The sequence below is a fragment of the Bos grunniens genome, chromosome 29 (assembly GCF_055505025.1).
Source record: "Bos grunniens cultivar Pamir isolate PY7600 chromosome 29, Bosgru_T2T1.0, whole genome shotgun sequence".
In the NCBI taxonomy this organism is placed as follows: Eukaryota; Metazoa; Chordata; class Mammalia; order Artiodactyla; family Bovidae; genus Bos; species Bos grunniens.
The window spans coordinates 45,617,107-45,645,002 of NC_141193.1; the positions used below are offsets into that span (position 1 = coordinate 45,617,107).

Below are 27,896 nucleotides of genomic sequence, written 5' to 3' on the forward strand. Positions count from 1 at the left end.
TGATAATCAAACAGCTACACAATCAAATGTAAATTATAAAAAATACACTGAGATCAATGCAGTGAATGAGAACTACAGAATATGAGCATATATATATAACAGGGAATGTGATCTAAATAGGAAGATCAGGCAGGCTTTCTGGACTAAATGAAAAGTGAATTGAGATCTGAACGGTGAGCAGAAGTCATTTAGGAACAAGAAGAACATTTATGAAAAAAAAAAAAAAACCCAGCATGAAAACTGATGTGCGGAAAACAGGAGCACATTGTATAGGTGAGAAATCAATAGCAGCCCAATATAGTTGGATTGGAAATGGAGAATGGTATAACATAAGACTGGAGAAGCAGGTAGGGCTACACCTTGCTGAACTTTATAGGTCATATTAAGAATGTGTGTGTTTATCCTAAAATCAGTTGCAGAGCATTATGTCATGAGCAGGGAGGTGGTAAGAAGACATTAGAATCTGGCAATGATAACTCTGAATGAAATGTGCATAACTAATTGGAAAAACATAATTTGGGCAATGGCAGTACTTTGTGCAGTTAATCATCACAATAGTGAAATTTTGTTTGAGACAAGAAATACATTTTATGGAATTATATATGAACCGTACATATAGAAAGGATTCAGTTTTAACTAAATAGTTTATTTATCAGTAAGTTTATTTTGCTAAATAATTTCCTAAAACAGATACATCTAAAATCGGAGAACTAAAATGGTCTAACCCACATGCCACCGTCAACCCAGTGTCTACTCTCTCATGAGAGTCCTAACCAAAGGCAATCCACACCCTTTGTTGAATATGTCCAGAGAGAGCAAACAGTTCTACCATCAAAAACATCTATTTTGTTTTCTTACACTTACATGAAATATGTGTCTGTATAACTTCTACCCACAAGGCCACTCTGGATAAAAATATTCTAAAATAGACATTAAAAAACTGAAGCTAAAACTAGGATGGCTTCAAGACCTCCCTGGCAGTCCAGTGGTTGAGACTCTGTGCTTCCAATGCAGAGGTGTGGGCTCGACTCCTAATGGGAACTAAGATCTTACATCCCACGTGGCACTGCCAAAAAATGGAAAAGAAAAATAGGATGATTTTCTAGCTCACTCTTGTTTTCTTTGGGTTAACACAATTGTTTAGGCCTCTAAAACTCTTGCGATAATTTTAAGATTCCCCCCATGAAGAAAGTAGTGAAAAACACTAGACCATTCAGGTATGGTCCAAATCAAATCCTTTATGATTATATAGTAAAAGTGACAAACAGATTTAATGGGGAAGACCTGGTAGACAGAATTCCTGAAGAACTATGGATAGAAGTTTGTAATATTGTACAGGAGGCAATGACCAAAACGATCCCCAAGGAAAAGGAAACGCAGTTGTCTGAGGAGTTGTCTCAGAGGAGCTGTCTGAGGAGGCCTTACGAATGAGTATCTGAGAAAAGAAGAGAAGAGAAAGGCAAAGGAGAAAGGGAAAGATATACCCAGCTTAATGCAGAGTTCCAGAGAATGGCAAGGAGAGATAAGAAAGGCTTCTTAAGAGAACAATGCAAACAAATAAAGGAAAACAATAGATGGGAAAGACCACAGATCTCTTCAAGAAAACTGGAGATACCAAGGGAAAATTTTAAGCAAATATGGACACAATAAAGGACAGAAACAGCAAGGACTAAACAGAAGCAGCTGAGATTAAAAAGAGATGGCAAGAATACACAGAAGAGCTATACAAAAAGGTATTAATGACCCAGAAAAACATGATGCTGTGGTTAATCACCTAGTGCCAGACACCCTGAAGTATGAAGTCAAGTGGGCTTAGGAAGCATTACTATGAACAAAGTTAGTGGAGGTGAAAGAATTTTAACTGAGCTATTTCAAATCCTAAAAGATGATGCTGTGAAAATGCTGCACTCAATATGCCAGCAAATTTGGAAAACTCAGTAGTGGCCATAAGACTGGAAAAGTTTAGTTTTCATTCCAATTCCAAAGAAAGGGATGCCAAAAAATGTTCAAACTATAAGACAATTGTGCTCATTTCATATGCTATGTAATGTTCAAGTTAATGTTCAAAATCTTTCAAGCTAGGCTTCAGCAATATGTGAACTGAGAACTTCCAGAGGTACAAGCTGGATTTAGAAAAGGCAGAAGAACCAGAGACCAAATTGCCAAAATCTGTTGGATCATAGAGAAAGCAATGGAATTCCCCCCCCAAAAATCTACTTTCTGCTACATTGATTATGCTAAAGCCTTTGACTGTGTGGATCACAACAAACCGTGGAAAATTCTTAAAGAGATGGGAATACCAGACAACCTTACCTATCTCCTGAGAAACCTGTATGCAGGTTAAGAAGCAAGAGTTAAAATCAGACATGGGATGATTTGGGAGAATGGCATTGAAATATGTATAATATCATATATGAAATGAATCGCCAGTCCAGGTTTGATGCACGATACTGGATGCTTGGGGCTGGTGCACCGGGATGACCCAGAGGGATGGTATGGGGAGGTAGGAGGGAGGAGGGTTCAGGATGGGGAACACATGTATGCCTGTGGCAGATTCATTTTGATATATGGCAAAACCAAAACAATATTGTAAAGTTAAATAAAATAAAATTTAAAAAAAATCAGACATGGAACAACAGACTGTTCAACATTTGGAAAGGAGTATGTTAAGCTGTATATTCTTACCCTGCTTATTCAACTTATATGCAGAGTACATCATGCAAAATGCTGGGCTGGATGAATCACAAGCTGGAATCAAGATTGCTGGGAGAAATATCAATAACCTCAGATATGCAGATGACACGACCCTTATGGCAGAAACGATAAAGGAACTAAACTCTTGATAAAGGTGAAAGAGGAGAATGAAAAAAGTGGGTTAAAACTCAACATTCAAAAACCTAAGACCATGGTATCTGGTCCCATCACTTCATGGCAAATAGATGGAAACAGCGGCAGATTTTATTTTCTAGGGCTCCAAAAATCACTGTAGATGGTGACTGCTGCTGCTACTGCTGCTGCTGCTGCTGCTGCTGCTAAGTCGCTTCAGTCGTGTCCGACCAACTCTGTGCAATCCCATAGATGGCAGCCCACCAGGCTCCCCATCCCTGGGATTCTCCAGGCAAGAACACTGGAGTGGGTTGCCATTTCCTTCTCCAATGCATGAAAGTGGAAGTGAAGTTGCTCAGTCGTGTCCAACTCTGTGCGACCCCATAGACGGCAGCCCACCAGGCTCCTCCATCCATGGGATTTTCCAGGCAAGAGTACTGAAGTGGGGCGCCAATGCCTTCTCTGGGACAGTGATTGCAACCACAAAATTAAGACGCTTGCTCCTTTTAAGAAAAGTTATGACTAACCTAGACAGTGTATTATTAAAAAGCAGAAACATCACTTTGCCATCAAAAGTCCATCTAGTCAAAGCTATGGTTTTTCCAGTAGTTATGTATGGATATGAGAATTGGACCATAAAGAAGGCTGAGCACTGAAAAATTGATATTTTCAAACTGTGGTGTTGGTCTTGAAAATCCCTTGGACAGCAAGGAAATCAAACCAGTCAGTTCTAAAGGAAATTGACCCTGAATATTCATTGGAAGGACTGATGCTGAAGCTGAAGCTCCAATACTTTGGCCACCTGATGCAAAGAGCTGACTGATTGGAAAAGACCTTGAAGCTGGGAAAGAGTGAAGGCAGGAAGAGAAGGGGATGACAGAGAATGAGATGGTTGGATGGCATCACCAACTCAATGGAGCAAATTTGCTCAAATTTGAGCAAACTCTGAAGACAGTCAGGGACAGGGATGCCTGGCGTGCTGCAGTCCATGGGGTTGCAAAGAGTCGGACATCACTTTGCGACTGAACAACAACAATCATCTCAGTGACCTTTTCCAATTTACCAGAATTCAGTAGTTAAGATTATGCTCTCTCTCACTAAGGGCAAGTTCTGCTGATTCCAAGACTGTTATATTGTGCGGAACTATGTTGCATAATGACTCATCTTGTGTTTACAGTTTTCTCACATGAATTGCTATCAAGAAACAACCCCTCTATCCTGCAATGAAAAAAAAATGGGGGGGCGGAGAGAAGTGTGAGAGAGCAGGTACATAAATGTAAGATTTTATTAGTGTTAGCCCATTGTATTATATTAGAAGTGAACGCTCTAGTTTTACTTTTCCTTCCAAATTTGCCTTAGCTGAAAATTTTACATTCACGTTTTCCTCATCTTCAACCAAGCTTTTGACAGAGCTATTAAGCTGTAACAAAATTCTGCTGAAATAGTTGACTTTAGAGAGGGCTTGCAAACTACCTTTTCTGGTAAATTAACAAAATGAACATTTTTCTCTCAGCTGGGAATTTTCTCAGCAATTTTAGGGAAATATAAATGACATTCCACATGTAAATATCTAGGTATAACTGGTGTCCAAAAGGATCTGAAAAGGCCAGAGTAGTATTATTAGTAATCTTTAATAATTAGTCATTTTCTTAGTTACCTCTTGGTGAGTCAACAATTAGTCATTTCAAGGAAAAGAATAAAAAAAAAAATTAGCGTAGAGGTTTACAAAAGATTTTTTTATATTCTGACCTGGTATTTTATGTTTGTCAAAAATTATGTAAATTTGTACTTGTTGAGGTCAATTTTATTAACTCTTTTTCTCCAAGGAAATATTTTTAATCAAACCAAATAAAGCTTGCTGCTGCTAAGTTGCTTCAGTCGTGTCCGACTCTGTGCGACCCCAGAGACAGCAGCCCACCGGAATAAAGCTTACACAACACCTAATTCTTAACTATTTGTATAATCATAGAACTTAGCTCTTTCATGAGGCCTTACATGTCATACAGGTCAACCTCTTTGCCTCTGTCTGCATTGCTAGTTAGTTCATAAAGACACAGTTCTGGAACCCAGGCCTCCCTTCATGCTCTCGGTTACTTCCTTAAGAACAGAACATGCTGCTCATCAGAACAGGGATGTGAATTCAAATGCTCTTTCTAAATAAACCAGAAAACATCCTTATTCTTCCAGTTGGTTAGCCTTTTATTCAACCACTGGATTTTCCTGTCATTTTATATAAATCTTTATCTAATATTTCTCTAATCACACATTAAAGTTACTTGATGGATTATTTAAAAACAAATATTATCTCTGTTGTACCTTCTGAAATTCTGATTCTTTAGGTCTGTAGGTGTTCCTGCAGTAGGTACAATCAGGTTTGGTGGTCATTGTTTTAGAATCACTTTTTGAAGACAGACAGACCTGAGTTTAAATACTTTTACTATTACGTTGATGAAAATACAATTTCAGTTTTTGCACTGTATGGGGAGGAAGGAGGGTTCAGGATGGGGAACACATGTATACCTGTGGCAGATTCATTTTGATATTTGGCAAAACTAATGCAATTATGTAAAGTTTAAAAATAAAATTAAATTAAAAAAAAAAAAAGAATCTGACAAGGTGGCTTGTTCTCCATTGTATTAGGTTGGCCAGAAAAGTCTTTTGGGTTTTCCATAAGATTTTATGGAAAAAACCTGAATGAGCTTTTTGGCCAACGAAATATTTCCCATGCCTAGTATAATACTGGTACATAATAGGTTCTCAGAAAATATTTTTTTGTTGAATAAAATAAAACATTTTTTGATAAATTAAAAAAAAAAGAAATTTGCCATTTGATAGTGGAATACATTCTTAAATAAATGTGGTTATGTTATAATCATGTTAATGCACATTTCTTGTTTCATGCTTTTTTGCTAGTTACTTGTTTCTTGCTGTTTATTTTCTATTTAGACTACGGAAATGATGGTAGACAAAAAGCAAATTCAACCAATTTTCTTTATTGAGTTCAAAACGGGTCTAAAGCGAAGAGACAACTCTCATCATCAACCATGCATTTGTCCCAAGAACTGCTAATAAATTTATAGTGCAGTGGTGGTTCAAGAAGTTTTGCAACGGAGACAAGAGCCTAGAAGATAAGGAGCATAGTAGCTGCCCATCAGAAGTTGACAACAACCAATTGAGAGCAATCATTGAAGCTGATCCTCTTACAACTACATGAGAAGTTGCTAAAGAACTCAATGTCGACCATTCTATGGTCATTCAGCATTTGAATGAAATTGGAAAGGTGAAGAAGCTCAATAAGTGGGTGCCTCATGAGCTGGCCGGAAATTTTAAAAAAAAAAATCGTCGTTTTGAAATGTCATCTTCTCTTATTCTATGCAAAAACAATGAGCCATTTCTGGATCGGATTGTGACGTATAACAAAAAGTGGATTTTATATAACAACTAACAAAAATGACCAGTTCAGTGGCTGGACCAAGAAGAAGCTCCAGAACACTTCCCAAAGCCAAACTTGCATCAAAAAAAGGTCACAGTCACTGTTCGGTGATTCGCTGCCATCTGATCCACTTCCTGAATATGGCAAAACCATCATATCTAAGAAGTATGCTCAGCAAATCAATGATATGCACCAAAAACTGCAACGCCTACAGCTGGTATTGGTCAACAGAAAGGGCCCAATGCTTCACTTCTCATAACCAATGCTTCAAAAATTGAACAAATCGGGGTATGAAGTTTTGCCTCATCCACCATAATCACCTGACCTTTCACCAACAGACTACCACTTCTTCAAGCATCTCGACAACGTTTTTCAGGGAAAACACTTCCACAGCCAGTAGGAGGCAGAAAATGTTTTCCAAAGAGTCCCTGAAGCATGGATTTTTATGCTACAGGAATAAACAAACTTATTTCTCATTGGCAAAAATGTGTTGATTGTAATGACTCCAATTTTGAATAAAGATGTGTTTGAACCTTGTAATAATGATTTAAAATTCACGGTCAAAAACTGCAATTACTTTTGCATCAAACTAATAGTGGTGTGGCCTTAGGTAATATTCTTACCCTTTCTGTCTCATGTTCCTCATCTATAAAACGAAAAATAAAATAATATCCCCAAAGGGTAATTATATATATATATTGCACATATATTAATTATATATTAATATATATTAATTGTGTACATATATTAAGTACAGTATCTGGCAAATAAGAAGTTAACAGAAGCTATTATTATGGTCCCATCTCTGGCCATCTACAAACTAGGTCTAGTTATAGAATTTAAATGCTCTTAGGGCTGCTGCTGCTGCTAAGTCGCTTCAGTTGTCTCTGACTCTGTGCGACCCCATAGACGGCAGCCCACCAGGCTCCCCTGTCCCTGGGATTCTCCAGACAAGAACAATGGAGTGGGTAGCCATTTCCTTCTCCAATGCATGAAAGTGAAAAGTCAAAGTGAAGTCGCTCAGTCATGTCCGACTGTTAGCGACCCCATGGACTGCAGCCTACCAAGCTCCTCCGTCCATGGGATTTTCCAGGCAAAAGTAGGGCAGAGTTTCTTAAAAATCACTCTTTCCAAGACTGTCTTTTCATCCTCAGCTCTGCTTGGAGCTATAGGAGATGAGCTTTACTCCACTCAGGTGTATCTAAAGAAATAAAGAGCGTTCCAGGTAACTAGTAGGAATGCAATTAATGTATGGTGGATCCCGAATGAGTGAGCCTCTGAGATGATCCTTTCATGCCCTCATTTTGGAAATAAAGAAAAAAGAACCAAAACCAAAAGTGATTACCCAAGAGATCTATCTAGTTCACAGCTAGGATGAGAACCCAGGACCTGGTCTTTCCATCAAACCAAGTTTCCCGAGATACCAATCGTGTCTCCACTTCCCCAACACCCACCACTCTAGGCACTGGGATCTTCTGTATCGAACTGAGCAACACCCAATGTGAAGAAAACGCTAAGGGCCGCTGGAGCTCTCTGATGGACTGTCATCAAGTCCAACCTTCTTGTTGATCCAACTTATACTAGAAGCCTGTAAATAAGCCAAATTGCTGAAACCATAAGAGCACTCAGTTATAATGCACTTTTGCATTATATAACTCAGTTCAGCTCCTGGATGCATTATCCTGACCAGCGATTGCACACTTTATTGCATATCTCAGTTCCCTACCTGCAGCTTAGCTGTTGCCTTTCTTCTATCATGATGCCATTACACCTCTTCTAACTACCTCTATGCTATCAGATGAACTCCCATTATTCCTCAAGTCTCAGCCCAAGGCTCATTTTCTCACGGAGGCCTTCCTAAAGCCAACATCCCCAACAGTATCCTCATTTACATCTCCAAAGTTTTCTCCTTTTCCAATATCCTGAAAAAGTTGAGGCATCTTTCTCAAAGTTTCCCTTTTGCCTTTCGCTATCTGTACCTATTTTGAAACACTTGACCCAATACATTGTAATGGTTTACCTATTTATCACATGCTTATCTTCCCCCACAAAGCTAGAAAGGGGCAGTATAGTAAGTGGAAAAGCCCAAACTGACCCCTATTCTTAGGAACCTCAAAAATGCATGGTCAAAACTAAAGAAAATTATTTCAAAAAAATATTCCTTGGGGAAAATGTTCCTTTAGCAGTGAAAGCCAAAGAAAGTAGTCATGAGACAAATACATGAGCAAGAAGAGACAACCTCATAAAGTATGAGGTTGTCTATATGATTTGCAAGGCAACGGTAGGCATTTTTTACTGCCTTTATAGTAAATAAAAGGGCTCATGGCAGAAAATCAGAACAATTTATTTTTGCTGTATCTATAAATGAAAACTGTGGCTCTAATTTAAATGATTGGTTTAAACCAATAATAATTTATGATAAGGATATTAATTTAGAATATGATGAACATTCCATGTGAGCAAGATTGCACTTATAGACAAAAATATATTTCAAAGAAGAGCTACTTCAAACGTGGATTACCTATTTTCATAAGGTTCACGTGGAAACAATAATGAATAATGTGTCATGAGCAACCAGAAAGTAGTTAATAATAATTGGAGTAATTATTTCTCAATAAATCCCAATAAAAGCTACCAATTCAGGGCCCTTGGGGTATATCCAAAAGCTCATGAATGCCCCTTCATGCCATAATAAAAAAACTTTCATTCATTCCAAATGATCCTAGCTGGTTTCTGTCAACTTACTGCCTGGAGACTTTCAACTATGATGTAATTTTTGACTCAGGTTGGCCTTTCTTCCTATCTATAAACTGCCTTTTTTTAAAACACTGTCTGTAAAAGAAGTTTGAAAGAAGGATGCTTGGAGAAAATGTTTTCCCATATAACTTAAGGGGCCACCAAAAGTGTAATGTTGATTCTGATACTTTATCCAGAAATTTTATGTTTAACTCAAATCTTTCCTTTTTATATGTCATCATACTTTATTCTAGAGCTTCCCAGGTGACTCAGTGATCAGGAATCTGCCTTCCAATGCAGGAGAAGTGGGTTGGATCCTTGGGTCAGGAAGATCCCTCTGGAGAAGGAAATGGCAACCCACTCCAGTACTCTTGCCTGGGAAATGCCATGGACAGGGACGCCTGGCCAACTCTAGTCCATGGGGTCGCAAAGAGTGGGACACGACTTAGTGACTAAAACAACAACATACTTCATTCTGCACTTTCTAGAAATGAACTTCCTTCCATTTTCAGTGAGAATGTGGTCTTTCCTTAGAAATCGACTATGAATCAGAAAGAAATTTAGCTACTACAGAGAGAAGAAAGCAAGACTGACATAGGACAGTTCCGTCCTGATTTTCTCTGCTGTCTTTCCTGTGCCAAAAGCCTGGAGAGCAGAAGAGATTCACTTCTAGACTTTGCGTCTATCTGGAAAAACTTAATTCAATGTAAATGGTAGTCAGAACTGCACACAAACACATTCATGGGTTTTTAAAGGCAATGCTGTCTGGTGAACGGTCACCAATTAAAAGGTATGAAATTTTTACCACACCTACCACCTGTGACCTCTGCCAAGGTCACTAGTCTCCAAAACTGAGCACTGAAGAATTTAACAGAACAGCAATAAAAATGCCCTCCACTTTCCTTCATGGAACTGTTCTAAAAGGTGAACACGTATCAGGTGAAAATCAGTTGACCTCTTTAGCTGACAAACATTATTAAAATGGAATTTTTACAATTCATCTATGACATGACTGTGGATACTCACACCTGTCTCTTTGCCTCCACTCCTTTCTAAGGCCCAACAACAAGGGCCTCAAGAGTTACAGACCATTGGATTCTATGTCATTATTACACCTTCCTCCTCCGACACAAAAACACTGGGGAATGAAATGTATTTTGCAGAGACTGGTTGGCTAAACAGCAGAGGAAGACTTGTTGTTCCATTATCACAGATTCAGAACACCTGATCACAATTGCTGACTATATAGTTACCTCTAAGCTACTCTTCCTTCTCGTATGGTTCTTCCACATCTTTACACCATTTTCAATTTATCAAAATTCCTCCTAAAATTTATAAGCCAAAACAGATAACCAATAACCTGAGCATATGGAGTAACTTTTGGAAGAAAACAATACTCATATCAATGGTACCTACTCACTTGGTTAGAATTTTAATCAGACTATGCATAACAATATATATTAAAACTCATATATTGAATATAGGATATTCAACATTAAGATTTTTTTCACATGTCTGTCAAGCATAACTTACTTAAACATATCTATCTTACAACTGCTGAATTAAATCCTATTTGTTAATAACATTTTCAATTGAATCTATAGAAGTGTCTTTAAGTTCCATCTCTGTCTTCAAAATACTAGCAATTTTGGCTAATTCAGCATCATTTAACCATAACTTCCAACTTAGAATCAGGCTTTCTCCTAGTGTTTCTTTGAAAAAAATATATATATACACATACATATATATATATTTTTTATGCATATAGCTTCAAGAAGTTATCAATTCTAAGAGTAAGAACTCGGGATACATTGCATGTGTGCTAGGTCACTTCAGTCATGTCCAACTTTGCGCAACGCTATGGACTGTAGTCCACCAGGCTCCTTTGTCCGTGGGGTTCTCAAGACAAGAATACTGGAGTGGGTTGCCATTCCCTTCTTCGGGGACCTCCCTGACCCAGGGATCGAGCCCGCATCTCTTACGTCTCCTGCACTGGTGGGCAGGCTCTTCACCACTAGCACCACCTGGGGAGCCAAAGGCGCACACACCTAACGGAGCAGGTAAGATGAAGACGGACTGAATGAATGGGTCATTTGTTACAGATCCTTTACCTAACTTCCTGCTGCACACGTATTTAAGTATTAGAGTCTTCTACCAAACTCTTCAGTGTTTAATTGGTCAACATGCAGTGGCCATATTAGTCCATCTGCTGGTAGAACAATAGAGTAAATCAAATATAATGTGATATATTGGTAAAGAAAAATGTAAACAAAGTTTAATTTTTTTCTCCTAACAGTAAGTAAGATTAAAATATCACAGCCTGAACTTTCTTAAGAAAGTAAATAGCAAACAAATGAACCAAGGATACATATAAATTTCTAAAATATTCACTGCAGTACAATCTGTGATACAATGAATAAAACCAAAAAGGTCAACAGCAGAGAAATATAAAACAAATTATCATACACATTATGTGCTACTATGTAGCCATTAAAAATAAAGTAATTCATATAATAGAAATAAAATAAAAATAATAATAAAAAATGTGATATTTTTGAATTAAGAATATACATGTATACAAATGTTAATCTACATATACAGGCATAAACATAGATATAGAAATTGACATAGATTTTATACATACAGTTAGTTATCTCTTAGAAGTTAAAAGAAGTTTCTAATTTTGTGTTATTGGCATTCATAGGGAGGTGGATATTTTGAAATGTAATACAGTTAATAATTGAGCACCAAGAATCAAATGGATAAATAAAAATTCACAATAAATGAAATGGGTTAGCATACTTTGAAATTCTAATAATATACCCAAAGGACATACCCAAAGGGGTATTCTACACAATGATGTTTTTCACAGCGTTTTCTAGGTAAGTGAAGTAATAAAAGCCAATTGAATGTCCAAAAATATAAGAATGTTTAAGTGAGGTATGTTTTTATTCCTTCAGTAAAATATTAAAAATAAATAATGCATGTGTAACAGCTTGTGATTACAGGGATAAATCTGATGTGATATTTAATCTTATATTTTTAAAAGAGTACAAAACTGTTTATTTGAAATGATCACATTGTTATTTTAAAAAATTTGAATTTAAAAAACACATTAAAACGTTAACCATGGGTATGTATGGATGCTGAGATATAAATTACCTTTTTTGCATTTTCCCTTAAATTCAAAGGGATAAATATGAAAAATATATATGAAAAAATATTTAATTCATATGGAAGTCAAAAGAAAATTATTTTCTAAAGAAAAGAAAGGGGGAATGTCTTAAAAGTATAACTTGAGGAGGAGGAATATTACCTTTAAATGAAAATAGGGGGCAATTTTCATTTTTATTTTTGTGTATTTTCTATTGTTTTCCTTAATTTTATACATTAGCTTCATATTTTCATGGCTTAAAGAGGAAGTTTTCAGAAGGACATTAACTTGCTGACCTCTTTTATTCTAACCTTCAGATAAATGGAAAGATGTTCATTTAAAGCACAGGATCAATAGGACAAGACAGGACAGGACAGGAACAGGGAAGAAGGTAAATCATCAGTGACAGAGAGCTACCAAGGGAAAAAAGGGCTCCAGGTATTGTAAAGAAGAACTACTGAGGGCATGGGAGGGCTAAGAGATAAAATTACTGATTCTTTAACGCTTAAGAGGCCCAAACATTAAAGATTATTCAAGCTGCATATTATTCAAGTGCCATATTATATTTCTTACAGTGTGATTAGTTTATGTGCTGTTAAGACACTTAATTAACAGTTTCTGAAAAAAAAAAGAAAAGTATTTCAACATGTATTAAAATATTAGTAAATAAAACGCTGATATGCTGCCATGTACAAAACAAAACAACAAAAAACAAACCAAACAATCCTCCACTTACACTCCATGCTCCTAACCTTTCTAACCTTGGTTAGTCTTTTGGGTTGGTGGTGGTGTTTAGTCACTTAACCATATCTGACTCTTTGCAACCGCATGGACCATAGCCACCAGCCACCATAGCCTCCTCTGTCCATGGAATTTCCTAGACAAGAATACTGGAATGGCTTGCCATTTCCTTCTCCTTTAGGCAGGTGCAAGTTCTCTGTTAATACTTTACAGCTCAGAAAGTTAGTGAATTGCTGTAACACAACTTTGTTTAACCTGTCTTTTCTGTAACTCATTTCACTGTATTCACCTACTGTTTTAATGTTCTCTCCTTGGTTTGTTCAGTTTCCCAGTATTTCAAAATCCGATGTTCTTTTGTTGTTGTTCCTTTTACTGTAACTGTTAATATGGCTATCTTTTGTTTAGAGGGTTAACAGTATGGGTAATACCTAAGAAAGAAGCCATGTAAATACAGAAATTAAATAATAATTAAAACACTCACCGCATTAATCCCTTCAGTCACCCACTATCCCTAAGATTTCTCATTGAAAACAAGCTATTATAATCAAATGTCTTATTTTTTTAGAACTGTACCCTGTGTGATATCACCTCCACTATCGTCATCTAACTAAAACCATTATAATAAATTCCAAAATTTTATATTTGTTACAATATGAACAAATTTGTAGTCTTCCATCTCAAGAAAACCCAGTAGGCAGTTTTTAATTATAAAACTAGTAAACTACCTTAAAATATTCACACTGTAATAGCATGCTCTGTGTTCATCATGATGTCTCTTGAAGTAGTGGGGAATACGTTGTCTATTTCTAGGAGGACAAGCAAGTAAAATGTGGCAGGCTGCTGCTGCTAAGTCGCTTCAGTCATGTCCGACTCTGTGCGACCCCATAGATGGCACACCGCCAGGCTCCCCCGTCCCTGGGATTCTCCAGGCAAGAACACTGGAGTGGGTTGCCATTTCCTCCTCCGATGCATGAAAGTGAAAAGTGAAAGTGAAGGCACTCAGTCGTGTCCGACTCTTCGCAACCCCATGGACTGCAGCCTACCAGGCTCCTCCATCCATGGGATTTTCCAGGCAAGAGTACTGGAGTGGGGTGCCATCGCAGCTAGAGGCAAAGGACCGAAGAAATGCACAGTCGCATAGAGAGACTCTGAAACATAATTTGTTGTTGCTGTTTAGTCACTAAGTCATGTCTGAATTTTGTGACCCCATGGACTGTAGCCCACCAGGCTCCTCTGTCCATGGGATTTTATAGGCAAGAATATTGGAGTGGGTTGCCATTTCTTAATTCTAGGGGATCTGTTCAGCCCAGGAATTGAATCCACATCTCCTGCATTGGCAGGTGGATTCTTTACCACTGAGCCACCAAGGAAGCCCTTGAAACACAATGGGCTTGAAGAAAATGAAGAAAAGCAAGAAAGAGAGTAAGTCCTTAGCACAAAGCCATTCTCGTGGATTAAAAAAGCAAGCAAAAACTACATGCATATAAAACACCAATAGAAGGATACATGTCCACACACTATTAGAAAAGTTGCCAATGTTGGGAGGAAAACAGGATTGCAGATCAAGGAGTGATTAAGGAATTAGTAGACAAATAAACAGTAAGAAAGAAAGCAGGGGCCTTGCACAGACCTATGAAGACTGGGTGCTGCAAGCTAAGGTATATATTTAAACACTCTCTACCCAATAGCAGAAACATAGGTTTTTTAAATCCTTTGTTTTTCCAGAGAGGATCTATTGCTAGTGTCCTATGAAATTGGTCTTCTTCATATGAACCTCAATCTTTGATTTGCTCAATGGAAAGTTTTAAAAAGATAAACAAATTTGGAGCTAAAATTTGAAAACTACTGCCAATTGAAAAGCAATTAATTGTGACAGTCCCCAACGGCTCAGAGGTAAAGAATCTGCCTATAACGAGCGAGACGCAGGAGACTCGGGTTCAGTCCCTGGGTCGGGAAGATCCTCTGCAGGAGGAAATGGCAACCCATTCCAGTATTCTTGCCTGGACAATCCCATGGACAGAGGAACCTGGCAAGCTACAGTCCAAAGGTCATGAAGAGTCGAACACAACCGAGCAGTCAAATCATTTTGAAATCATAAAGAAGAAAAAAAAACATATACTATAATTTGCAAACTATCATCTTAAATATTGAGTTGACCAAAAAGTTCGTTTGGGTTTTTCCATACCATCCTATGGAAAAACTTGAACTTTTTGGCCAACCCAATTCTTCAGAATTTATACATTTCCACAAAATTGGACAATAACTTCTCTTAGTTTACTTAGGAAACTTTCAGTTATTAGGAAACGGTTACAAATATATTTCAATATAAAAACATTCTGAACTTCCACAGTTTTTCCTGAAAGAAATGAGTCTAGCATTTTCATGAATTTGTCTACTATCACTTGGCATCAGAAGGAAGGTAAGAAACATAATTCATTTCTTCCTCATCTTACTTTATGCTTATCTCAAATCAGTAATAATAATAATCCTATAAAAGAGAAAATAAGGTTAACCTATGCAAAATTGCCATTTTTTAAGTCAAAATGTTTCAACATTGGAATTTTTATGTAGTTCAATTCAATAACATAATTCTCAGTTTAAAACTGAGGAAAGTAAGACTATGAAGATTTCAATTAATTACTTAAAGATACAGTTATTAAGACGTAAAGTCAAGATTTCAACTTAGGTCAATTTGTCCCCAAAATTCATGTTCTCTTCACTGTATTATGTTGCTGCCATTGATAATCTGAAATTTTCACAGATATTACTATACTTGAAATTTAAGCTAATAGTTTCTCTATGCTAAGGAAAAGGCAATAGCAGACTCTTGGCTTTAACAAGAATTAGAATAAATACCATACAAGACAAATTAAATTTCATGTATCTAAAATCTGTGGATTGAACAAAGTATATTTTCTCCTTTACGCATAACACACTCAAGCTTTGAAACCAGTACAAATCTAAGACCAGTTTTCTTCAGGCAAATCAAAATTAAGGAAACCCTGTAGATGCATTATCATCCAAGAAACTAAACTTTTCAGATTTTCATTTGACTCATTTTTCACTCTCTTGTGTTTTAAAAAATGCACAAGATCAAAACGGCTGAGTAGTTCAATGGTGGGTTTTACATAATCCAAGCCAAGGCCCAAATCCCAGAAAAATTTGGCTGTAGGTAATGAATGTAATATAGAGAATGTGAAAGTCGCTCAGTCATGTCTAACTCTTTGCAACCCCATGGACTATACAGTCCAGGGAATTCTCCAGGCCAGAATACTGGAGTAGGTAGCCTTTCCCTTCTCCAGGGGATCTTTCCAACCCAGGAATGGAACCCAGGTCTCCTGCATTAGCAGGCGGATTCTTTACCAGCTGAGCCACAAGGGAAGCCTAAGAATACTGGAGTGGGTAGCCTATCCCTTCTCCAGCGGATATTCCTGACCCAGGAACCAAACCGGGGTCTCCTGCATTGCAGGCAGATTCTTTACCAGTTGAGCTACCAGGGAAACCCAATATAAAGAATGCCATTTCCCAAGTGGAAGAGGAACTTTCACACGGAAGCTCTGCATTCTTGTGGTTTATATGAGTGATTTTTTTTTTTCCAATTTGGAATCCATTATTATATACTGCTGATATTTGCTTGGTTTTCCCTTTAGATACTCTGAGCTATGGGAAAAAAAGAAAAGAAAAATGTATCTTCACCTTTGTTTGAATAACTCTAAGCACTTTACTAATGTGCTTTGGGGCCCATGCTTTTCAAACCAAGAAAATTAACACAGCTTAAAAGCCCAAAGTAACTCATCAAAAGTAACTTGGCCAAGGAAAGTCTGAGAGAGATAAAAAATACTCTAATCACCCTATCTCATCAGTATTGTATTTTCAACAAACAGTTCTTATTTTCTTGTTCCACAACTATCTCTTTTTAGGGCATCCTTAAAATCCAAATTCCTGCAAGGGGTGGGGTGACAGAGAGTTCACTCAGGATAAAATGCCAATTGGAAGGCACATAAGAGAGGGTATATTGCGGGGAAAGGAAGTCAACAAAGAGCCAAAATATAAGGAGGGGGGGAAAAAGAAACTTGTTTGGACCATTACTACTTCAGATCCTTCCAATGAACCTGAGCTTTCTAAGATTATATTCAAAAAAATTACTTGAAATTTAAAATCAGCTATGTGAAAATACTATCATACGAGAAATGACTGTAGTCAGAAAGGCATTCACCGTAGATCATTTCTTAAATGTATCTTGGTGTTCACATACCCATTTTTTAAAAATCTCAGATATATAAGATGCTTTCACTGTGTACATTATTCATCTCTTCTTGCCTTAAACTATATTAGACCTCTGGTATTCTTGATATGTGTCTGGAGACCTTTAACAATGTCCAAATCAATGAAAACCATCAAAGCATGAAACTTTTGCCTATAAAATACGTGTTGAAATCATTTATCCATAGATAGAAGTCATTGTCAAACTCAACTTCTAAAACTGTAAACAAATTTGATTGGTCATGGAAATACCATCTTCTTCTCTATGTACTTTTTCTTTAACCCCATTTCCAGAACCAAAAAGAAACTACATTTGGCAAGGCTGTTTATTACATCAACTTTTATCACATCAAAAAGCTGCATTAAGACATAGATGCCAGGTAATTTATTCTAAAGTCTCACTTTTAGTTCATGTCTTGGCAATTATTAGTTACAAGTCACAGCCCTTTAATCTCCCACTTCAATAATCAACACTATAAATGTAAAGTATATTAGATGTTAAGGGTACCCTGCTGCTTCTCTGTCACAAAAATGAAATCTTCTCATTTCTTTGTCCAAACCATCCTTTACAACTCCCAAAGGAGCTCTGTTAAGGTACCAATGGCTGGAGCCTTAAAAGCTGCGAAGAATGAACAGCAGACAGAAACAATATGTAATAATAACCATTATTTTTTACTTCTGTGACGCTTTCAATTCTTCAAAGTAGTTTGCTATTGGTTAAGTCATACCTAATGCTCAGTACAACACTCTTGAGATAAGTAGGATCATTTCATCATGTTTTAATGGGAATACAGAACAGATAAGTGGATTTCGGTATATGAATATGAAGGATGAGAGAAGAGGGAAGGAAAGCTGCATTCTGGAACTCTTATTACATAATAGGCTTTGCTCAATGTACTTTAATCCTTGAGCACATTATTTATAATTTCCATGCTTCAGCTTCCTCTTTTGCTTAAAGAAATTATCACATCTGGCCCAGAAGAACAACTCAGTGAATGTCGGCCCTAGCTATTATTGTTATTATTTCTTTTAATTTCCTTTAAGGTTCATAGTAATCTTGTGAAACACTCATTCAGTTTAGTTCAGTTCAGTCGCTCAGTTGTGTCCAACTCTTTGCGACCCCATGGACTGTAGCACACCAGCCCTCCCTGTCCATCACCAACTCCCAGAGTTTACTCAAACTCATGTCCATCAAGTCAGTGATACCATCCAACCGTCTCATCCTCTGTCGTCCCCTTCTCCTCCCACCTTCAATCTCTCCCAGCATCAGGGTCTTTTCCAATGAGTTGGTTCTTTGCATCAGGTGGCCAAAGTATTGGAGCTTCAGCTTCAGCATCAGTCCTTTCAATGAATATTCAGCGCTGATTTCCTTTAGGATAGACTGGTTGGATCTCTTTGCAGTCCAACAGACTCTCTAGAGTCTTCTCCAACACCACAGTTCAAAAGCATCAATTCTTCAGCACTCAGCTTTCTTTATAGTCCAACTCTCACAACATATGACTACTGGAAATAGGCATTACTTCCCTTGTTTTTCTGTTGAAGATTCCAAAGTTCAGTAAAGATTAATAAAAGCTTTTCTGAATAAAATGTGCTCTATCTCAAGATGAAATTTCACTCAGCAATCATAACCAAGCTGGTGCAAATTTTGTGCCAATTACAAATAGCAATGTGCAGCCTTCCTTTGTCCAGAAGGATCAGGGGGGGCAGCCAGAGGTCAAAGAAAAGGAAAAGTCACTCTCTCCTAATGTCATCTGCCATATGTTCAGCAAATTCCTCCTATCTCATCTCTCTCTGAATTATTTTAATATTTTTATTAATAAGCATAAATAATTTATATTACCATTTACTGCTATTAATAGTATTAATACCATTAACATCAAATAATATTACTTGATATTCACAATAATGCTATCTTTTGCTATGCACATATGCACCAAGGGCCAAAGACTGCACTAACATTTTCTCATGGAATCCTAACAAACAACCTAATAGGAAGGTTAAACTTAACCTTATAGATGAGTTAAACTTAGATTTAGAGAAGTAATTCGCCAAAATCATAAAGGGACATAAACGCCTGAGCCAGGATTCAAACTCATATCCATATAGCTCCAAAGCTTACAATCTTGTGAATAAGGAATAAAGGATCATTGATTTTTCCTCCCCAGAATTACCTATGCACTTTTGAAACCAATTTTGTGTTCAACACAATGCTTAGCATGATAAACTAGAAACACTGACTAGAGTTCAAAGACCTACTGTCCATATTCAACTTAGCCCTGTATTAAATCTATCAAATGAGACAAATGAACTAGAACAATACCCAAGGTTCTACAACATTTTGCAGTTCCAAAAGCTTCATTCCCTCAGGCTGGGTCCTCTGTAGGAGAAAGTATACAGCCTTCAGAACTGTGAGGAGATGAATTTCTGTTGTTAAAGCCACCCAGTCTGTGGTCCTTTGTTATGGAAGCCTAAGCAAATTAATGCAGTCAGCTAGGATTTCCAGGGGGCTCAGTGGTAAAGAATCCGCCTGCCAATGCAGGAGACATAGGAGAAGTGGTTTCAATCCCTGGGTTGCAAAAATCTCCTGGAGGAAGAAATGGCAACCCATTCCAGTATTCTTGCCTGAAATATCCCACAGAGGAGCCTGGCGGAGTATAGTCCACAAGGTCGCAAAGAGTCGGACCTAACAGTGACTGAGATAAAAAACCCAGAACAAGGCGTACAAGTCTGCTGCACGTTTAAGAGTAATCCATAAGCTGTAGTCTTACCTTTACTTATTAAGACAAAACACACAACCATACATACAAACGGTTTACCTAGAAAGATTAGAAAATTCCAGGCTCTAACCCTCTTTGTCTCAGACCCTCCCTGGAGGAGCAGCATGACTGAGTGTGGTCTTTAATATGAGACAAACGTGGGCTCGAATTGGGCTTCTCTAGTTGTTAGCTGGGTGACCATGGGGAAGTTACCTAACCACTCAGAATCTGTTTCTCAATTCTGTAAAAAGTGATCATTCCTATCCTCCGGGATTATTATAATGATTAAATTTAATATGGAAAGATTAAATGAGATTACAAAAGACCAAGGAACTAACCGTGCCTGGTGCATGAAAGTGAAAGTCGCTCAGTCGTGTCTGACTCTTTGCAACCCTATGGACTCTACAGTCCAGGGAATTCTCCAGGCCAGAATGCTGGAGTGGGTAGCCTTCCCCTTCTCCAGGGGATCTTCCCAACCCAGAGTTCGAATCCAGGTCTCCCACGTTTGCAGGTGGATTCTTTACCATCTGAGCCACAAGGGAAGCCCAAGAATACTGGAGTGGGTAGCCTATCCCTTCTCCAGGGGATCTTCCTCATCCAGGAACCAAACCGGGGTCTCCTGCATTGCAGGCAAATTCCTTACCAACTGAGCTATCCCGGGCATAAAATGTGATTAATAAATGTTTATAGTTTGTATGAGGTTGAATCACATGAAATGGCTGATTGTTGTTGTTCAGTTGCTAAGTCTCCGGCACCCCATGGATGAAGTACACCAGGTTTCCTTGTCCTTCACTATCACCTGGAGCTTGCTCAAACTCATGTCCAGCGAGTCGATGATGCCATGTAACCATCATCCTCTGTCACTCCCTTCTCCTCCCGCCTTCAATCTTTCCCGGCATCAGGGTCTTTTCCAATGAGTCTACTCTTCACATCAGGTGGCCAAAGTATTAGAGTTTCAGCTTCAGCATCAGTCCTTCCAATGAATATTCAGGACTGATTTCCTTTAGGATGGACTGGTTGGATCTCCTTGCAGGCCAAGGGACTCTCAAGTCTTCTCCAACACCACAGTTCAAAAGCATCAATTCTTCAACACTCAGCCTTCTTCATGGTCCAACTCTCACATCCATACATGACTACTGGAAAAACAATAGCTTTGACTACACAGACCTTTGTCAGCAAAGCGATGTCTCTGCTTTTCAATATGCTGTCTAGGTTTGTCATAGTTTTTCTTCCAAGGAACAAGCATCTTTTAATTTCGTGACTGCAGTCACTGTCCACAGTGATTTTGGAGAATAAGGAAATAAAATCTGCCACTGTTTCCACTTTTTCCCCATCTATTTGCCATGAAGCGATGGGACCAGATGCTACGATCTTAGCTTTTTGAATGGTGAGTTTTAAGCCAGCTTTTTCACTCTCCTTTTTTACCCTCATCAAGAGGCTCTTTAGTTCCTCTTTGCTTTCTGCCATCAGAGTGGTATCATCTGCATATCTGAGGTTGCTGATATTTTTGTTCCATCAAAATGGCAATCCCATATGGTTCAGTCTAACACTAACATTGACTAAAGGCAAAAGAGCCCAGTGGTTAACAGTACAAGTTCTAGAATCAGTATGTCTGAGCTAGAGATCTGGCTCTGTCATTCATCAGCAAGTTACAGAACTTCTCTAATTCAATGTCTTAGCTTCAAAATTAAGAATTAAAAATATCTACTCCATAGGATGGATGAAAAGATTAAATAAATTAATCTAAGCAATTAATACCTGGTGCTTGTCCTCAATGAATTGATATTATTAATAATCAAATGAGGGAAATAAAATTGAAAATCTTGGAAATTAATTTCAAATTTCAATTCCACGCTGTTTTTGGATGGTACTGATAAAAGAGAGGCTTACTCCTTGGAAGCAAAGTTATGACCAACCTAGATAGCATATTCAAAAGCAGAGACATTAATTTGCCAACAAAGGTCCACCTAGTCAAGGCTATGGTTTTTCCAGCAGTCATGTATGGATGTGAGAGTTGGACTGTGAAGAAAGCTGAGTGCCGAAGAAGTGATGCTTTTGAACTGTGGTGTTGGAGAAGCTTCTTGAGAGTCCCTTGGCCTGCAAGGAGATCCAACCAGTCCATTCTAAAGGAGATCAGTCCTGGGTGTTCTTTGGAAGGACTGATGCTAAAGCTGAAACTCTAATACTTTGGCCACCTCATGCGAAGAGTTGACTCATTGGAAAAGACTCTGATGTTGGGAGGGATTGGGGGCAGGAGGAGAAGGGGACGACAGAGGATGAGATGGCTGGATGGCATCACCGACTTGATGGATGTGAGTTTGAGTGAACTCCGGGAGTTGGCGATGGACAGGGAGGCCTGGCGTGCTGCAATTCATGGGGTCGCAAAGAGTTGGACACGACTGAGTGACTGAACTGAACTGAACTGATAAAAGAGAATTATACAATGCACATTTAGCTAAGTATAACAAAGAAGTTAAACCTTGTGCTAAAATTCTAGCAAACATCATGTAATCAGAAAAAAAAATACAAATACATATCATAATCCTTATGGATATGTCTGAAACAAGTATAAAACAACTGTAAAGCTGGAAATATACATTATCCTGGGTGTAAGTCAATAATTTTCCATAACTTCTTGAACAGTTCAACACCTTTAAACAAGAAAAGCTAGTGACCTACAGAGTATGGAGTTTAATGTATCTTACATACGTCTGTCTATCAAGTTGTTCATTATAACAGGCTGAATATTGGAGTGAGGAACAATGAACCAGGAGAGTGACCAAGCCACCAGTTGAGCTGGTGATAATGAGCTCATTATCAGCCTCATTTTTCTACTTGGGAAAATCTAAGTAAAGACATCAAAGTTCTCTTTCAAGTCTAAAATTACATGAGTCTCTATCTCTTACAAATGAATTAAGTACATCATGACTGCCTCAGTGTAATGGAACTAATTTCACCTGTCAATAAACAAGAAGCTTAACACTTTGGCAGAATGTTAAGAATAAACACAAACAAACAAAAAACAACTTATTGCAAAATATCCTTTGAATTGAAACCACAATATTCTGAGCAGTAAAAAGAAAGAGTTAATGATCAAGCCCTTTCTGAAATTGACAGGAGGCACATACTCCTTCTCAGCAGAATTACAGATGCCTAGGCCAGATGTAGAAGGACATGGCAACCCACTGCAGTATTCTTGCCTGGAGAATCCCAGGGATGGAGGAGCCTGGTGGGCTGCCGTCTATGGGGTTGCACAGAGTCGGACACGACTGAAGCGACTTAGCAGCAGCAGCAGGCCAGATGTGGGCTTCCCTGGTGACTCAGACGTTAAAGAAGCTGCCTATAACATGAGAGACCTGGGTTCGATCCCTGGGTCAGGAAGATCCCCGAAGAAGGGAATGGATACCCACACGAGCATTCTTGCCTGGAGAATTCCGTGGACAGAGGAGCCTGGCGGGCCACAGTCAATGGGATCACAAAGAGTCAGGCATGACTGAGTGACTAACACACACACACACACACACACACACAAGTCAGCTGTAAAACCAATGCTGACTTAAAATCCTAGGTTCTTCACACAGAGACGCCGATCTCCAACCTTAAGAAATTCACATGACATCAGATTTCTGTCTCTGAGAAATGTTAATTCTGATACAATTCCTAGGACACTTGAGAAGGTGAATTGTTAATGCTTCTAAATCACTTGAAGGATAATGATTGACCAAAGAAAGATCATCACTGTACAATTCAAAAAACCTCAATGCTTACAACTTTCTTCTAAATGACACAGGTATCTCAATAAGAATTTAAAAATAAGAAAAAAAAATCTTCATGTCCATTCAGCAGATCTAAAACAAAAATTGTGAGATTAAGCAAAAAAATTAAATTCTCATTATGGTACTCTGAGAAAAACTAGTTTGAAACTGAAAGATCCATACACAAATGTTAGCTTTGGGGAAAAAAATAATAAAATAAAGACACACTGAATCTGGTACCACAAAATGCATTTTCTTCTCAAATTAAAATGCTTATACCAATTAAATTACATCCTGTAATCATTAAAATGTCAGAAATAGAACTCAGAAATAGGTGCCTATGATATGAAGGCTCCTGATATGAAAATATCCTGAGTTAAATTTGCCTCAACATTTCAAAAAATTTAGGAAACTCTCAGAGTCTGTCACAACACATTAGCACTTGCTATTAAAGTACTACATACATTTTCCATTCCTTGAAAAGAAATAAATCAAAAACAAATTTCATCTTAAGTAATCAATGGAGTCCTTTATTTAAAGCACCGTAGATGAAAAACGTTGTTGTTTGGTTTGTTTATTTGAGTGTTTGCTTTGGTTTTCTTCAAAAGACTTTTTTCCCCCTCTTGGCTAATTTTAAGATTCCAATATTCACAGCATGTCATAATTAAACATCTCCTAGGAAGTGCACAGTCTGATAAGCACATTAACTCAGGCATAAACCAGCCGTGACCATGTAGCCTTCAGGCCTGGGTCAAACCAGTCTGGGAAAAAACAGTTCTGATGAAAATCCCTACTAAGACATATTAAGTCCCAAGATTATTTTATCTTCCATCATTTACGATCTTCTTTTCCCTAGCAGTTCTTACGTAATTTTTTAACCCTTAAACTGTGGTCTGAGAACAGTCACTTAGCCTATTAGGAATAAAAATAACTCTAGTTCTGAGGATTAAATAATTTTTCTCAAAGGCTCCCACCTCCCAGGAAGCAGAGAAGATTAAGTCAAAAATATTTTTACAGTTACACACCAATTACTAGAGCCCACAAGTTCCCATTCAAAATTAACTCCTGTTCAGGAAAGGGGGAGTCAGAGGACTACCCATACCCTGATTTCTTTTTACATGGCTGACTGGTGGCTAGCTGCTTGCCTTAAAGCAAAATGATGAATGCATTTGGCCATGAAGGTAATAAAATCTCCCCACGGCCAGCATGTGTACTGTCCAAAATGGTAGCCACTAATCACGTGTGGCTACTGAGCATGTGAGATGTGTCCAAGGCCACCAAGGAACTGGATTTTTAGGTTCATTAACCTTACTAATTTAAATTGAAAAAACTGATATTCACTTGTGTCAGTGGAAAATCTTTATATTTGGAACAACTTGGATATCTTACAGATGAAAGAGTGAATCCACTTTTTCATCTATAAAAATCTTATGAAACTTAAAGACACACCAAGTAATTCTAGTAGCTGAGCTGTGATGTATATAAGTGGCAAATATATACTATATTTCAAAGAACAGACAAAAATAATGTAAAATATTTCATCAATAATTTTTAGAAGTATTGACCACATGTTGAATGCTTCAATCTATTACAATACCTACGATACATTATTTTAAATAAAATATATTAAAGTTAATGTCATTGGCTTCTTACTCTTTTGAAGTACTACTGGGAAATTTTAAGTTTTGTATGAGTCACATTATATCAAGCACAGCACTGATAAAGAGCAATACTAACCAGTGACATGACTATCTGAGATGGGCCAGTGAAGTGGTTTAGAAAATCTGTGCAGTATGAAAAAAAAAGCAAAAATCCAGACAGCACTGCATTTAAATCCTAACTTCGACAGTGACCATCCAAAGGGATTTGAGCAGCCATTCATTCAGATTCCTCAGCCTATACTTCCCCAGGTACAATGGGGAAGGATAGTTTCCTAGTTAAGCACAGTATTTGTAAAGTGACTAGTATACCATCGGTTTAAATAAACAGTCAAATAAATTGTTTTTCAATAGAAAGCAGAGATTTTTAGACTACTGTGAAGAATTAACTGCTTTTCAATGTCTGTGTCTTCCTGCAAATGAGCTATATCCTATGGACACTTTGTTCCTGTAATATTAGCCCAACTTTATTATTACCTTACATTTTACAGATGAATAATGACAACCTTAGACTAAATGCTATTATCAAAATGTTCAACAAATGCAAGCTTTGTTTCCATAGTGTTTTAAAGTGGTAGCAATCAAGCTCATTTCCAGAAATATCATCATGATTTTTATGAACTTAAAATTTACCTAAAAGAGACTTATCAGAATACCTGCGTCCTTTTCAGGATTTCTATCATGGTGGGACCATGTTCTTGTGAGTGTTTGGTAGGCTCTAAGAAAAACTGCTCTAAGGCATAAAGTTCATACTATACAGTTATTAAATATACAAAATGTGGGCGCCTACAATATTTATTTTAAAAATTAATTATATCTCATTGTTCTGCTGTAATTCTTTAAATACAAAAAAATGCTTGCAAGTTCTTTTAATATGAAACAGTACCACAATCATCAAAAGATTAGGAAGGATAAGCCTAAGACAAATAAAATTAAATACTCCTTCATTAAGCAAATAGTCAAACTATAGACAGAACTGCTTTTTCACTAAAATGACAGATATCTATTCCAAATGGTGTAGATAAACTAATGACTAAAAAATTCATATAGGTGATTAATGAAAAGTAAGACATGTGAAAGTCATCTTTCTTCTTTAGTCATGATGTCAAAAAGAAAAGCTGTCCTTTTCCAGTGACTCTTCATAACATATGGACTCCTAACTACATGGTTAAGGAGGAGATCCAACCAGTCCATTCTGAAGGAGATCAGCCCTGGGATTTCTTTGGAGGGAATGATGCTGAAGCTGAAACTCCAGTATTTTGGCCACCTCATGTGAAGAGTTGACACATTGGAAAAGACTCTGATGCTGGAAGGGATTGGGGGCAGGAGGAGAAGGGGACGACAGAGGATGAGATGGCTGGATGGCATCACTGACTCGATGGACATGAGTCTAAGTGAACTCCGGGAGTTGGTGAGGGACAGGGAGGCCTGGCGTGCTGCGATTCATGGGGTCGCAAAGAGTCAGACACGACTGAGCGACTGAACTGAACTGAACTATGATGATTCTTATGTTTTTATGAAAACTAATTTACAATGACCCTGCTCTTCTTCAATCTGCCTCTTGCACATGCTACTCACAGTCTTCCATTTAGTCCTTTTATTATTTTTTTGTCTTCATTCATCTGATCAATATCTATTGAGCCCCTGCTTAGTACCAGGCCTATATTCTGCGGGCCTCACCACTGAACCTCACTAGCCTATCATCTTATTCAAATAAAACCACTAAAGTGGGATGATGTAGAGAGAGGTGAAACATATAATTCAATTAGTTGGGTTGTATATGTGTGTGTGTGTGTGTGTGTGTGTGTGTGTGTATTCTTCATATGAGTTGTAACCAAAATATATTTGAAGTTGTTACACAGCATCCAAACTAATAAAAAACTAACTTGTTGGTTTCCAACATAATTATTTTTTAAGTAAATTATCATTTTAGTTTATACTATGTCATAAAGCTGAAATTCCAAGTTCAATTATGTCTTTCCAAGTTGTCGAGGCTTAGATTTTATATTATTACATCTACGTCCTGATCAAGATTCACCATTTTCCAAAGCAAAGTTTGCCACTGTAACTCTCAAGAGTTTTTGGAGAAATACCAATTTTTAAACTTTAAAAATACCATTATCTGTGTGAACAACAGATAATGAAAACAGTGCTTTACTCTATAAAATAAAATATAAATCAATTAGTTCACCCTCAATTTATCACAATCTTAATATGTGCCAAGCACTACTATAAAAGCTGAGCTTTAAAGAGAGATAGGATTTGTAACTATAAAAACAGGAAATGGAAGACTGGTTCCACTAAATTCATCTGAACTAATAATAATTGTAAACAGTCATTAAACCATGAAAAAGAAAATTATGCACCTCCTGTTCAGAATGCATTTTCTTCTCCAATGAAAAGGAATGCCAAATCTGCTTTTTCATATGCCCTAAGATTTTTTAATGTCTTATAGTTGTTGTTTGTTTCTTAGAAAAAGCTGTCTCCTTATACAAAGTAAGATGTGCACAGTGATACCATTTTTGTTCAGGAGACAAGTAGGAAGGGGAAGGACAGGAAGAATGAAAACAGAAG

General features: G+C 37.5%; 1 protein-coding gene across 11 annotated transcripts in view; it reads right to left on the reverse strand.

Annotated features, from left to right (window-relative positions):
- The window catches only part of NOX4 (NADPH oxidase 4), a 183,390-nt gene that overhangs the window by 151,618 nt on the left and 3,876 nt on the right, over positions 1-27,896 (reverse strand). The window lies entirely within an intron of this gene.